The sequence below is a fragment of the Manacus candei genome, unplaced genomic scaffold, assembly GCF_025592945.1.
Source record: "Manacus candei isolate 608988 ecotype Guabito, Panama unplaced genomic scaffold, ASM2559294v1 h1tg000037l, whole genome shotgun sequence".
Taxonomy (NCBI): Eukaryota; Metazoa; Chordata; class Aves; order Passeriformes; family Pipridae; genus Manacus; species Manacus candei.
In genome coordinates this window covers 18,207,294-18,219,628 of record NW_026138085.1, presented here as the reverse complement: position 1 = coordinate 18,219,628, position 12,335 = coordinate 18,207,294, and the positions used below count along the sequence as shown (strand labels likewise).

Here is a 12,335-nt window from a genome sequence, read left to right as displayed (position 1 = left end):
GGTCTGGAGAGGTTGCAGTGTCTTGGTCAGTGGAGATACTGAAACCCAGCTGGACACCATTCTGGTGGTGTGGTGCTGTTCCTGCCTGAACACGTGGTGTAGGGCAACTCCAGAGGTCACCCCAACCTCAACCATTTTGTGATTCTGTTTTTAAATCATAATTTCGTCAGCTTGGGTTCCTCTCAAAGCCTCGTGATCTTAACTTTATATCAAATCTAATATCCACCTGTAGTTGTGCGACCTTGCTGATGTTTTCTTGCATGTTTTTTTTCCCAATGAAAGTTGTCTTTTCCTCAGAAGTGAAATTTTAGTTCTGAGAAAAAGCTTCTGTAATCTCTGTCTGTATGGAAAAAATTATCTACAAAAATTTGGTCATGAGGAGAATTAGTTACTTAGAATATTTGGGGTGGGAGTGGGTTGAACACTGGTGGTCCAGGTTCAGGAGGGCTCCTGACTGTGTTGTAGCAGTTTCCTGTTTTCACATATGTGGTTCTTCCCACCTTCCTCCAGTGTTAGAAGTTAGTTTGGAGCAATCCCAAATTTTTCAAACTAGGATTTTAGTTTCTAAGACAATCCCATCTGTGATGCATATTCTATAAACCCTCAGCCATTTTCTAAGCCTCACCTAAGGCATAGGAAGGTGGTCTTTCACCTTGCCATCCAAGCAGATGAGTGCCTTGCCTGCATATCCCCACCTTCCTGCTTGACTCAGGATGACATTTTTTCCTTGCTAAGAGCTACTCAACTGTAACTGTTTTCCAGATACACTCTTCCCTCTAAAACCATTTTAATGAACTGAAAAGGTGGGTGTGGGTCTGCTTCACGGTTAAGACTTTGTAATTACCAAAAGAAAATAAAGGCATTCAGCAGTTTCATCACATTTCCCCAAAGAATAGATTTGTGTTCAGAACAACTGATGTTTCTGTTTTGCCCATGACTGAAGTGTGTATGGCTGGATGGACCTGATGGACCATAATGAGAGAAAATTTATTTTCTTTTTTGTCATCTTCTTGTGTTAATACCATGGGTCTAATATATCTTATTCTCTGTCCTCAGAAAGGCAGTAAAAGAGGCTCGTAGAGCTGACACATTTGTGTTTCACCTGGAGATAGTAGAGAAAGTCAGAAGGAAAGTTGTGCGACACATACAAGACTGTAGCAATAGTCCAGTTTAGAAAAAATACTAACACCTGTATACCAAAATAAATCTTTTTTCCTGTGGAAGGCTTAAAATGGCTTTAATCTGTATGTGGCTAATGGTTTGCTTTGTATAAAAATGGCAATTATTATAATGTGGAGTATAACATTTTGCTAAAGTAACATTATGCTATGTGCTTATGCTGTGCTGAGCAAGTCCAGTGCTTGCTGATGCAGTCAGTTTGTGATTCAGTATAGGAGTTCTACTCTGCAGAAGGCATGCTTTGGCAAGATGTGAAAAATGTTTCCTTCCAAAGAAACTGCTCCAGAATTAAATGAAATATGATAAAAACTCAATTTACCATGATACAATTTGTCAGTGACTCAGTGATAGCAGCAGCAGCTGCAAGAAGGTAGGAGATGAGCTTTCAGGGACTGCTGCGGGGGTGTATGAGACTGTTGGGGAAATGGCTCTGTGCAATGAAGTTGCAGGATGAAACAGAAGTGCTGGTTCTTTGCCTAGGCAATCTTGATAATGAAGTGCTGTAGAAAATATAAAAAAATTTATTCATTACGGACTGACCAAATTCATGTAGAGCATAGTTCCTGTCTGACTTATAAAAAAATCAACATCGTATTGTTGAGGAAGTGAAGAAAACCACTTTGGAAAATTCTTTGAGAATGTTCGGATTTTGTTTGGAATTTAACTTATGTGAAACTCTACATAGTTATTGCTTCTTACTTTTAGATAAAGTTGTGGAGGGTTCCTAGTATTTCCAGTGTAACACCATCAAAAGATTTGATGCATGTAATAATCAAGTGGTAATAAAAAGTAAGATTACAACATACTCTAGAAGAACAATAAGGAGATTTTATTTGGAAGTATTTCTTTAGAAGATCAAGAAGACATTTCATCAAGAGCCAGCTTGAGTCATATGCTCAAACCCAAATGAATTAAGGAGAGGGAAGGATAGCTTTCAGATTAGACATACGCTAGAGTGCTACTCTGATTCTTTCAACAAAGATTCTTTCTAAAATCAGGCCTATAACTGCCCATACAACAGCAATCTTCACAAAATTGCACTCACAAATAATTCAGATTGTGAGTACAGTCTACCATCTCCCGATTGGCATTTAGATGAAAAGGCAAAAGCATTTATTTCAGCTCTCACTTGAGTAAATTTGATAACTGAATCAGGGAACCAGAAGAAATGTGTATCTTCAGTGATGTGTTCACAGAGTCTGTTTCAGAATAAAATAAGCCTTTTTGAAAGCTTGAATGTCATTTTTCTTAGATTCACTGAGATACATGAAGACATTCAGAAAGAGTGATATAATGATACTCAAAAATTCTTTCACTGCAGTGAATATGGAGCTGTCATGTCTGGCCAGTGCTTCACTGCCAACCCAAGTCAGTGTTGACTGGGTTTGTTCAGAATTCTGATACCTCTGAAACACTTTGTAAATAAACAAATAAGTCTAGTTTCAGTGGGCAAATAGCCATCACAGAAATTATCTGGTTTAAGAGTAATTTCTATTCATATGGCAGATTTACTGCACAGGGTAAAAAAGTAAATAGAAATGGAGACCAAAGTGTTCTTTCAGCTGGAAAGATGTTAGTTACAGTTTATCCTTCAGGCATGCTGAAACCAGTCTCAGGATAAATAGTTTGCAGATTTGTTCACATGGGCTATAAATTCACTCTCCTAGATGAGTTACATGAGAGGAAGGGGGACAGTACACAGCAAACAGCATCACATGGCCTGGGCTGAGGGTAATACTTTCCTGGAGGAACTATCCATGGGAGGAGGCTGAGATATCATGTAAAACAGTGAAATTCAGCTCTGGACTGAATCCAGATTTTTTTATCTCCATTTGGAAATGAGATGAAAAATAAAAAAGTTATTCAGAGGTGGTAAGCACTCCTAGGAGGTATTTGAACCTTACAGCAAAGAAGAGACTTTTAAGTCCAATATTTGGACTATTTTCTGACTGAATAAAATTAATTTTATATTGGATTATAATAAGTTATAAAGTGATTTATGTTCTCTAGATGGTACCATTCTACTTGTATTGAGAATGACTGTAAATGTTCATTCTCCTTACCTCTCTTTAGTCATCCAATAATCCAAGTAATCTTACTGACCTTTGGAGGAGGCAATGATGGAGGGTGCTGCACATGTACCAGAAGTTTCTGGAACTCCAGTAGTTGTGACGGAGCCTTTTGTAGGCCATGCAGTTCCCAGAATATTCTGCCAATGGCACAAAGAGCCTTATTGAGGGCAGCAAGAACTGAAATCTTTATACATAATCCCAAAAGAGTGTCTTAGGGAGAAATATTTGTCACACCTAAGAACTGAGTGTAGCTTGCTCTCTTGTTGGGCTTTGGCCAGCAGGCCTTGCAGTAGTGCTGCTGAGCGTCACCAGTGCTTTCTCTCTGTCCCTGCCTCCAAGGTACTGTTAATCAAGATTATCTTCTTCTGGTTCAATCTGTGCCAGGGATTCCAGCCCAAAGGCACTGGAGTAGCTTTTAAACCCCTCTTAACTCTTCTGAGAATCTTCTAATTGCACACATGGTCCTTCTTAAAAATGGCATTTATTTAGAGGTCATCCTGTTTTCTTCTGAATGCTCACAAACCATATGTTGCAAAACAAGTATTAGAAAATGTTATAGGAGGCCATGACTTCCCATGGGAATATGCCTGAAACTAGATCATGCAAAAGTACATTTCTCCACTTTCCCTTAGTGCTAAGCCCCTCAATTTGCAAAAGTACACGGAAGATAATTGCCTACTGACTGGGGGGACCTAATCATTTTTACTGCTGGAATTTTACACTGCAAATTCATCTTTTTGATCAGCATAGAACTCCTTGTAGTTTCTTGCAAGAGTGGTAACTTTTGAGAAAAAGGGAAAAAGAAATTTAGTATAAGAACCATTCTAATTATTACAGTATTTTTCTTATTAACACTACCAGTGCAGTTTTGTCTGTTTGTTTTGGATGTTTCTAAAATCCTCTTAATCTGAGCACATATACAGAATATAAGAAAGAATTTCTGAAGCACAGAAGAGACTCAGTTTTTGTCTACTGCTACAGATACTGTCTTAATAGTAATAATTGGTCTATTAAAATTGCCTGTAAAATTGTAACTTCATTTTGCTTCTGAAGTACCAAAGATGGTCCTGGAAAAAGACTATAATTTATATCAAAAGGGTATCATTTGCATTTTCGAGTCTAATATAAAATTAATTTAATTCCACTTCATTTCTTCTTATAATTTTCTGTGACATATAAACTCACTTTTAATTACAAAGGAAAAATATCTAGCAAACCACAGAAGGCAGTTAATCTCATGCTGTCATATAGCTGTTTGTCAAAATTTTCATTAGCTTAATCAATATTTGATGATGCAAAATTATTTTTCTCTAGTTGGTTGGCTTTACAACCTTGTGATTGCAGAGAAATTTATATAGTATGCTAGCAAGAATAATTTCTTGGCATAGGAAATTAATTTCTGTACCAAATTAATGAGTAAGTGGAGACTTTTCCTTGAAGAAAAGAGGCAATGGGAAGATTAGTATATGTTTCCCTCATGTTAACGATAAGGGAAAACGTAACGAATCTGTTACACAGATGCAAAGGTCAAATAGATTTAAAAACCCGTGGCTTAGTTTTGCTTTCAAGAACTTGGAAAGTGAAAAGATCCTTCTTCAAACTCTGTATTTAGAATGGGTTAAGTTGGTTAAACCATGTCCTTTTCAGGGCACTTGGCACTGAACGTGTCACTCCTTCTGACATTTCCTGGATAAGCCTCAGCTGCCCGTATTTGAAGAGAGAGGGCTGTTTCTTCATGCCAGAGACAGCTGTCATCTTTAGGCTAAAAATTCTTTTGGTGATAGCAAATGAAAGTCAGATTTTTCTAGGCTGCAAACTGACAGGCACTGGTTTCCTTCTGCCGTTTGTGTGTGTAGGCTGCTGAACTACCATGGGAATGGAGGGAGCTCTTACAGCAACACACTTCATCTCATTACAGCAACAGACATCATCTCACTTGAATGCAAAGGACACTGTGGGGAAAAGACTAGGGTGCTGCAAAATGCATAGAAGGGTATTTTTCCCCTGAAAATTAGATTCAGACATTAAAATGTGACCCCATAATGTCCTTCAGTCCGGTTTGCAAGATAGTCAGTTTTCTGGAGCTAAAGCTGTAGATTCCGTGAAAAACAAGTGCATCTCTAACTTAATTGCCAATAAGTCTGTTGAAGCACCATCATGTGGATTTTGTAATGTGCTTCTATATATTTAATTTAGCATACACCTTGGGAATGCTGCTGAGAATATCCAAATGGTTTAGAGAAGACATGACAACTGCAATCAATACCATTTCCTAATTTTCTCATCTGTGGTTCCATAATACTACTTTACAAGCATTATATACATTACACCCCAGAGAGTTTACCTGAGTCAGGGCAGCCCTTCCTTCTCCTCCCAGTAGCATAGCAGCCTTTGTAGCTGGTTTTTTTTTAAGATAAGGTAATGTTTAATTTCTTGATTTTGTCTGTGATATATGTATATATGTCTCTTTGCTTGCCTGCATTCCCATTGAAACATATACCTCTGTGTGTGCTATTATCATCACTTGTGAATTGCTTTCAAATTGTATATATGAGCAACATCCTAGAATGTCTTCAGGCATAAGTACATAAACCATTTACAAATTTAAATGATGCACACACATATTCTCATATAATGGGACAGGGATATGGAAAAGGGACATAAGATGTTTTCAATTATAGGTAGCAGGACAGATTAGTGAGCATAAAACTGAAGCACAGATCAATAAATGTCTGGCAAGATCCTTCTTAGGTAAGAGATGGAACATATGAAAGTATTTTCTTGCTGCATCTTCTAGAGTATCCTATAATCTTAAAATGCTAAAGCAAAGATAATAAGCTTATTTACACAGGGTGCAGTGTAGCCCGCATAAAAGCAAGGATGGTGAATAATTTTTAAAAAAAAACTCAAACATGCAAACTCTTAAGGTATCTCTCACACATAATTTTTTTTTTTACTTTTCTGTTGAAAAAATGAATGTGCAGGAATTCCAAATTTTACATTCTCGCTCTCTCCTTGTTTACGTTTTGTACTCCATTTTTCAAAGCATGCACTTCTCCACTGTGGAATATGACCCTCGGGGAGTCCCTGAGCAAAGCAGCTAATAGTCATTAAAAGCCTATTAAACCTAGGAATCCTCCTGTTGCAAAGAGAATTCAAACAAATTTGGCCAGAGCAGTCAAAAAGCAGTGGGGATTTGGAACAGTGCACAGGGTTATAAATATCAGCAAAGACAAGCAGAAATGACTGTACAAGTGACAGAAGTAAAACAGATGACAAAAATCCAGGCTTGTTCACAAGTATTGAAGTTATTCCTTGTTCAGATTTGGCAGGAAAATATTGCACCATCTTCTGTCCTGCTGTGATAGTGCTTCAGTGAAAACAACTATCCAGATGAATGCATCACTGCCACATTTCACTGCTCATCAAGTGTGTTTCCAGTAATATTTTAGAGACTTGGCTTCAGCTTCTACCTAGATGCAATTGAAAGCTCCTTCTTTTATAGGTGCTACAAGCTGACTCTACAGTCATCAAAATATTTCCCTTTCCTATATTCTATTCCAGTGACAGAAGTCAGTCCAAGTGTTTCTTTTTTATGCACTGCCCAAAGAAAACTCATAGTGTAGTATAATTGTTGAACTGCCTGTTCCATTATTTGTGCCATTCTAACAGCAGATTTATTGCCTGTGTCAGTCTCGTGAACTCTTCATTAGGTCAGTTCAAGCTTCTTAGCACACAAACCTTTCCTCATATTTCTGACATTCCCATTTTTATCGTTATCTGAAAATGTGAGTACATTGCAGAATGTCATTTGTGCTAAACCAGAGGTTTCTGCATATAAGCACAATCCAGCTTCCCTACAGGCAAGCTTGGGGTCTGGATAAATAACACCCTTCTTGAAGCATGATGTATAAATCTGTCTTTTCTGTCCTTTTGCTGCAATACTTCCATATGGTGAAATACCTTTTTTCTTTCTCGAGTAGATCCTCTCTCTTTTCTGATCTGTAGAGTTATTCTCCTATCATTATACCTGACAACAACATGAACCTGATTCAAGGCTCATCTCTTCCAGATATGTGTCGTCAGCAGCAGCAGAGCGTCTGTGTTTCAACCTCCCACTTGTATTGAACTGTTTCTCTCACCCTGTGCTCACTCCCCTTGGAGTGCAGGGGCAGGATGCTCCTCAGTGCCCAGCAAAGGTAAGCTCCACAGAACTCTGATTTTCTTGTCAGCCCAATTTGACAATATCAGCATCTCCAGATATGCAGAGTGGTTTTGATGGATAGTGCACTCACACATTATAAGATGCTACTGGAACTTAAGGTTATTTGACTCAGAGAATTCTTGTAAAATCTTAGATTTACTGGAATTTGTCGTGTTACCTCAATCCACCTGAAAAACCAATATTCTTATAAGAGGTGTTTTTCCTGTATCACAAACTTCTGGAGAAATATTTCAAGTTTATTCTTAAAAAAGATCACAGAGAAGGAGATGTTGCTATTTTATTTACAATGTGTGTTTAAATATTTTTGCAGTATTATTGCTTACATATCTCTTTAAAACATAAATAGAAAAATAAAACCTGTTGATTTAAAAGTATAATATCAACACTAGTAAAATCTGTTAAATAGATAATCCTATGTTGCTTACTTCTTTCTCAAGTAACCTTTTTAAAGTCAAGGAAGTTATTCAGAAGACAGAAATGAAGAAAAAAAGTCAGTTGTAAGTATGTTTGAAGTTCTGGGATAAAATATACTGGAATATACTGTTGACTGCCATGCTATACAAGAGCAATTTCTCAATCTAGATACTTGAAATTTTTCTACCTATACCTAAATAATGTATTTTGTAACCATGAAGCTTAGTGAAGTGCTCAGATGAGTGCAGAAGCTGTCCTCAATCTTAGAAACAAGAGAATGGAGCTTTCAGTTTCTCCTTTCCTTCCTTTCTTCCCATGATTCTGCTTTCTATAGCTCACCTTAAGAACTTCTTGTTCACAAACTTCCTATAGAAAACGAGAGATTAAAGTAAGTGAAAAATGATCAGTCTCTTCATCTCAGTTCCACACCTCTTCTAACTCACATAGTAAAAGAAACCCTGCTAATGAGAGAATACACATCTGTAGCTTCTTTCTGCAGTAGCCCAGTGCTTAGCACATGTTCCAAAGGAAAAGTTGGGGTCACTAGGAAACTATGCAGATTCTGCTGTCTTCAAATTTACTGGATTTGAATGAATTTTCAAAGAGATGAAAAAGGCCACAAAGATCAAAAATGCACATTGAAATAGTGCTCTTTGACATAGGAAGGGTTATATGAATATGTTATAAGAACAATGTGGGGAATTTCTACCATGTTCTTATGGCTCCTAGGTTATGCAGGAGAAGGAGGGACACCTTGGATGAGAAATATAGGCTAGTCAGGGCCACACAGAGTTCTTAATTTGCTTTTATATGCAAGGTCTGAGCTGCACAGGGGTTGTGCCACAGTGGAACAAGGAATGCCAGTGTGGATACACACACCAGGCTTTCTCTGACAGCTGGCACACCCAGGTGTGGTTGAGAATTTGACAGTAGTTGTGAGTTTACAAGCAGATTCATGTGTACTGGAAGAAGTCTGTGTTGTTGGTAGATTTTCCTTTACCAGCTATTATTCTAGGATTTATGTATTCCTTTGTGCAGGTGCCATTGTTGTGTTTAGTTGGAGATTTTTGTTCCTGTGCTTTCAAGGATTCACTCTCTAATGTCTCTTACAGCTACTGCGTGGTATCTGCTGTAAGGAGGCTTAAGTGCTTAGGCTGCAATAAGGCCCAGATTTGCATCTCTCTCACATTTGCGCAAGTGAGTTCCAGAAAAGTAGATGGAATAATACAAGAAAATAGTTATAGAAAGCAGAATCAGCATTAATCAGCTAAGGTGTATTAAAAGATTATGGGTCAGTACTCCAAGGGTGGATCTGCAGCATTTCATTGAAGACAATGGATCTACTGTGAGTTGGACTGGCTGAAGATCTGGCCCTAGGTCACACAAAAATTTGATATATACGTATTTTGCCTGAAGAATTTACACTGCTTTGAAGCTTTATACTGTGAAGGATTTTAGGTGGTTTATCAGTAAGTACTTTTTCACCATGAATATCTGCAGTAGTTTGAAAGTCCATGACTCTTCAAATATCTAAACTTGCTTTAATATGCTTCGCATTTCAAAAAATGCATTTTACTTACTTAAAAAAAAAGGTGTTCTTTTTGAAAGAGGAAAGACATGAATGAGAGAAAACTTGTCAAGATTATGACAATCTTGACACGTCTCAAATCCATTCAGGAAGTTAACAAGTCAAGGTTTCAATAGTTGTGGTAGTTTGGCAATATTGCACAATATTCTTGTCTGTTCTTGCTTTTCTTGTCAATTGTGATACTGTAATGTGAAAGATGCTATGCAAGTCATGCTAGACAAACTTAAATAGCATCTAATAGCATCATTTAGATAATAAGTCCTTTATTCAGGAAAATGAAAAATGAGAGAATTAGGTTAAACCTCATAATTTATTTGTCCCATAACCATAGTAGGATTTTAAATATACCACTGTCCTATTCCCTGTGTATGTGTGTTAGGAAAACCTGGGTTCACTAGATCATTGAAGTGTATAACTTACTGTAATTGAACAAAGTATTTTGTGAATATATTTTGAAAGAGAATTTGGACAATTTTGTAACTGACCAAACTGGACATAACTGGTTGTGTTTCCATGGTTGTCTCCAAATGTGACAGAAATCAGTACAGTCACTTACAGTGGGGCCAGTGCAAGGCTTTGAAAACTTGTTGGGTCCGTTTAACACTGACAATGTTTATTAGAGGCTATATTTACATTATTTTCAGTTACAGATTGATCTACTAGTCTGCTAAACTTCTGTGGAAAGTGTGAGCAGAAGAGAAGGCGGGAGAGCAGAGGGGACTCCCTTCATCTTAGTCAGAAAATGTTATTCGCTGAACCAGCTTTGACAGCCATAAAATCTTCTGAGATGGAGATGTAGACAAATGGTGGTTATAGAAGGAAAGATGTAAGGAAATGTTTTTTACCTCTATTTTATTAATGTATTTTCTAGAGTACTGTCTATTGAAGACAATGTTAATAGACCAAAAAGGAGATACAAACTAGTGGATAGCAAACATGACTCACGAGTATATTCAAACTCCAGTTTGTCCACACAACAGCATGAGCAGAGCTCTTCACTCAGTGCTGTGGACACTGGGGTGTGACACGTGCTTCATAGACACTGGGGTGTGACACGTGTGCTTCATAGACACTGGGGTGTGACGTGTGCTTCATAGACACTGGGGTGTGACACGTGCTTCATAGACACTGGGGTGTGACACGTGCTTCATAGACACTGGGGTGTGACACACGTGCTTCATAGACACTGGGGTGTGACACGTGTGCTTCGTGCTGAAGGGCAGCCTGTTAGAGCTGCTTCCATGGAGGGAAAGAGGCTGCAGTGGGAGCAGTGGCACTGTGAAGCCCCGACGTCCCACTCCTTGCAGGACTGGGTGTGTTCATACTGTCCATCTGCAGGCACAGCCTGGGGGGTGAACTGCCCTCACTTCAGTGTGCTCTCTCAGGCAAAATAAGTCATGTGCTGTTGTCGTTAGGTGGAACCATAGACCTGTGGCTTGTATTGTACTTTGGTTTTCCGCGATGGCTGTTTCTGATCCCTGTAGTTATGGTAGCAGAGGTATCTGAATCAGTTCATACAGCTTCATTCTGGAGGTGTTCGGTTTGGGAGTGAAGATTGAGGACAGAACTCAGTTTCTGTTTGCTCCTGCCTTACTTAAATTAGAAAACATTTACACCAGGTACTGGCTAGCACAGAGCAGTCTATAAAGCAGAGCACTTTATGGAGGTCCATTAATAATAGCTGTTCATATTTTATTTTAATCTAGCGTGGAACCATTTTCTTGAGTTAGAACTCATACTGGGATTTAAATCTCTTACCTGAAGAACTACTAGCAGTCTATTTTGAAACTAAAACCTATAATACACTCTGTATCAGAAGGCTATTTGCAATGAAATGTGTGAAGCCATATTTTACAGAGAGTATCATGGAACAGTTCCTCCATTGTGCAGAGAGAGCAGATTTCTACCTTCTTGCTTGCTAACTATTTCTAATTATATTCATTTCACTGAAATGAATATTAATAGTTCTACTGTATTTAATAAAGTTTGTTCCTCATTTGTTTTTCCCTTCAAATTAATTTTTCTTTTCATTTAATTAATTTAACGAGATTTTACTTCATGTAAGTTAATTACAATTTTTTCCTTTCAGAGGGAAAATGTTTCAGATTATAATGCTATTATTTTAACAATTATAATGAGGGCAAACAGCATCTTGAAGATGAGTTTCTTTATCCTTTTCTCTAAGTGTTGTGGGCAAACCTCATCTACATTGTAATATTCCAAATTTTCCATCAGCCAAGGTATGAGTTATTAACATATCTAATAAATTTACATATCCTGATCTGTCATCCATAGCTAATGCAGTAGTGTCCGAATTAGGGATAAATACAACTTATTTTCGAGGGTTTTTTTAGTTGTTAAAGTAAATGAGAAAATGTTTCTGCGTACTAAGAAATATAATCACTCTGAATATCAGGGGTGTATTAAATGTGTTCCACAATATACTTTTTCATACAGAGGAGATATCTAAAAATGACATAGATACATTTCAGCCACAACATGAGATAAATGTCTGAATATGTGAGTTCATAATCCCTCAGAGGTCAAATTGAATTTTAAAACAGTTTCAACCACGGATACAGACATGCTAAATCTAAAAAAGTGGTGTGAATGGTGACTTCATGGAAGACACATCTGTTTGTCACAGGAGTACTATGGACATATAAAACAACAGTATATTAATACAAGTGATATGGGTATCTAATAAGAAAGTCCTTTGAAATTGTCCTGAAAAGTACTGCTCAGGAAAAGGGCTGCTGTTGGAAAACAGTCTTTTCCATTTCTGTATTATATGATTGCTGACATGTTTTCAAAGTATTTGCTCTTCTTACCAATAATTATAGTACCAAGGACAAAA

The 12,335-nt window shown here is 37.6% G+C and overlaps 1 long non-coding RNA gene across 1 annotated transcript; it reads right to left on the bottom strand.

The window, feature by feature from the left end:
- Positions 1-1,667: 1,667 nt before the first annotated feature.
- LOC127473824 (uncharacterized) lies at positions 1,668-11,303 on the bottom strand. Its single transcript, XR_007905602.1, has 3 exons — positions 10,424-11,303; positions 3,283-3,388; positions 1,668-1,679 (listed from the first exon to the last, which is right to left on the bottom strand). It is a non-coding gene; the product is annotated as an uncharacterized LOC127473824 (long non-coding RNA).
- Between the last annotated feature and the right edge of the window lie 1,032 nt (positions 11,304-12,335).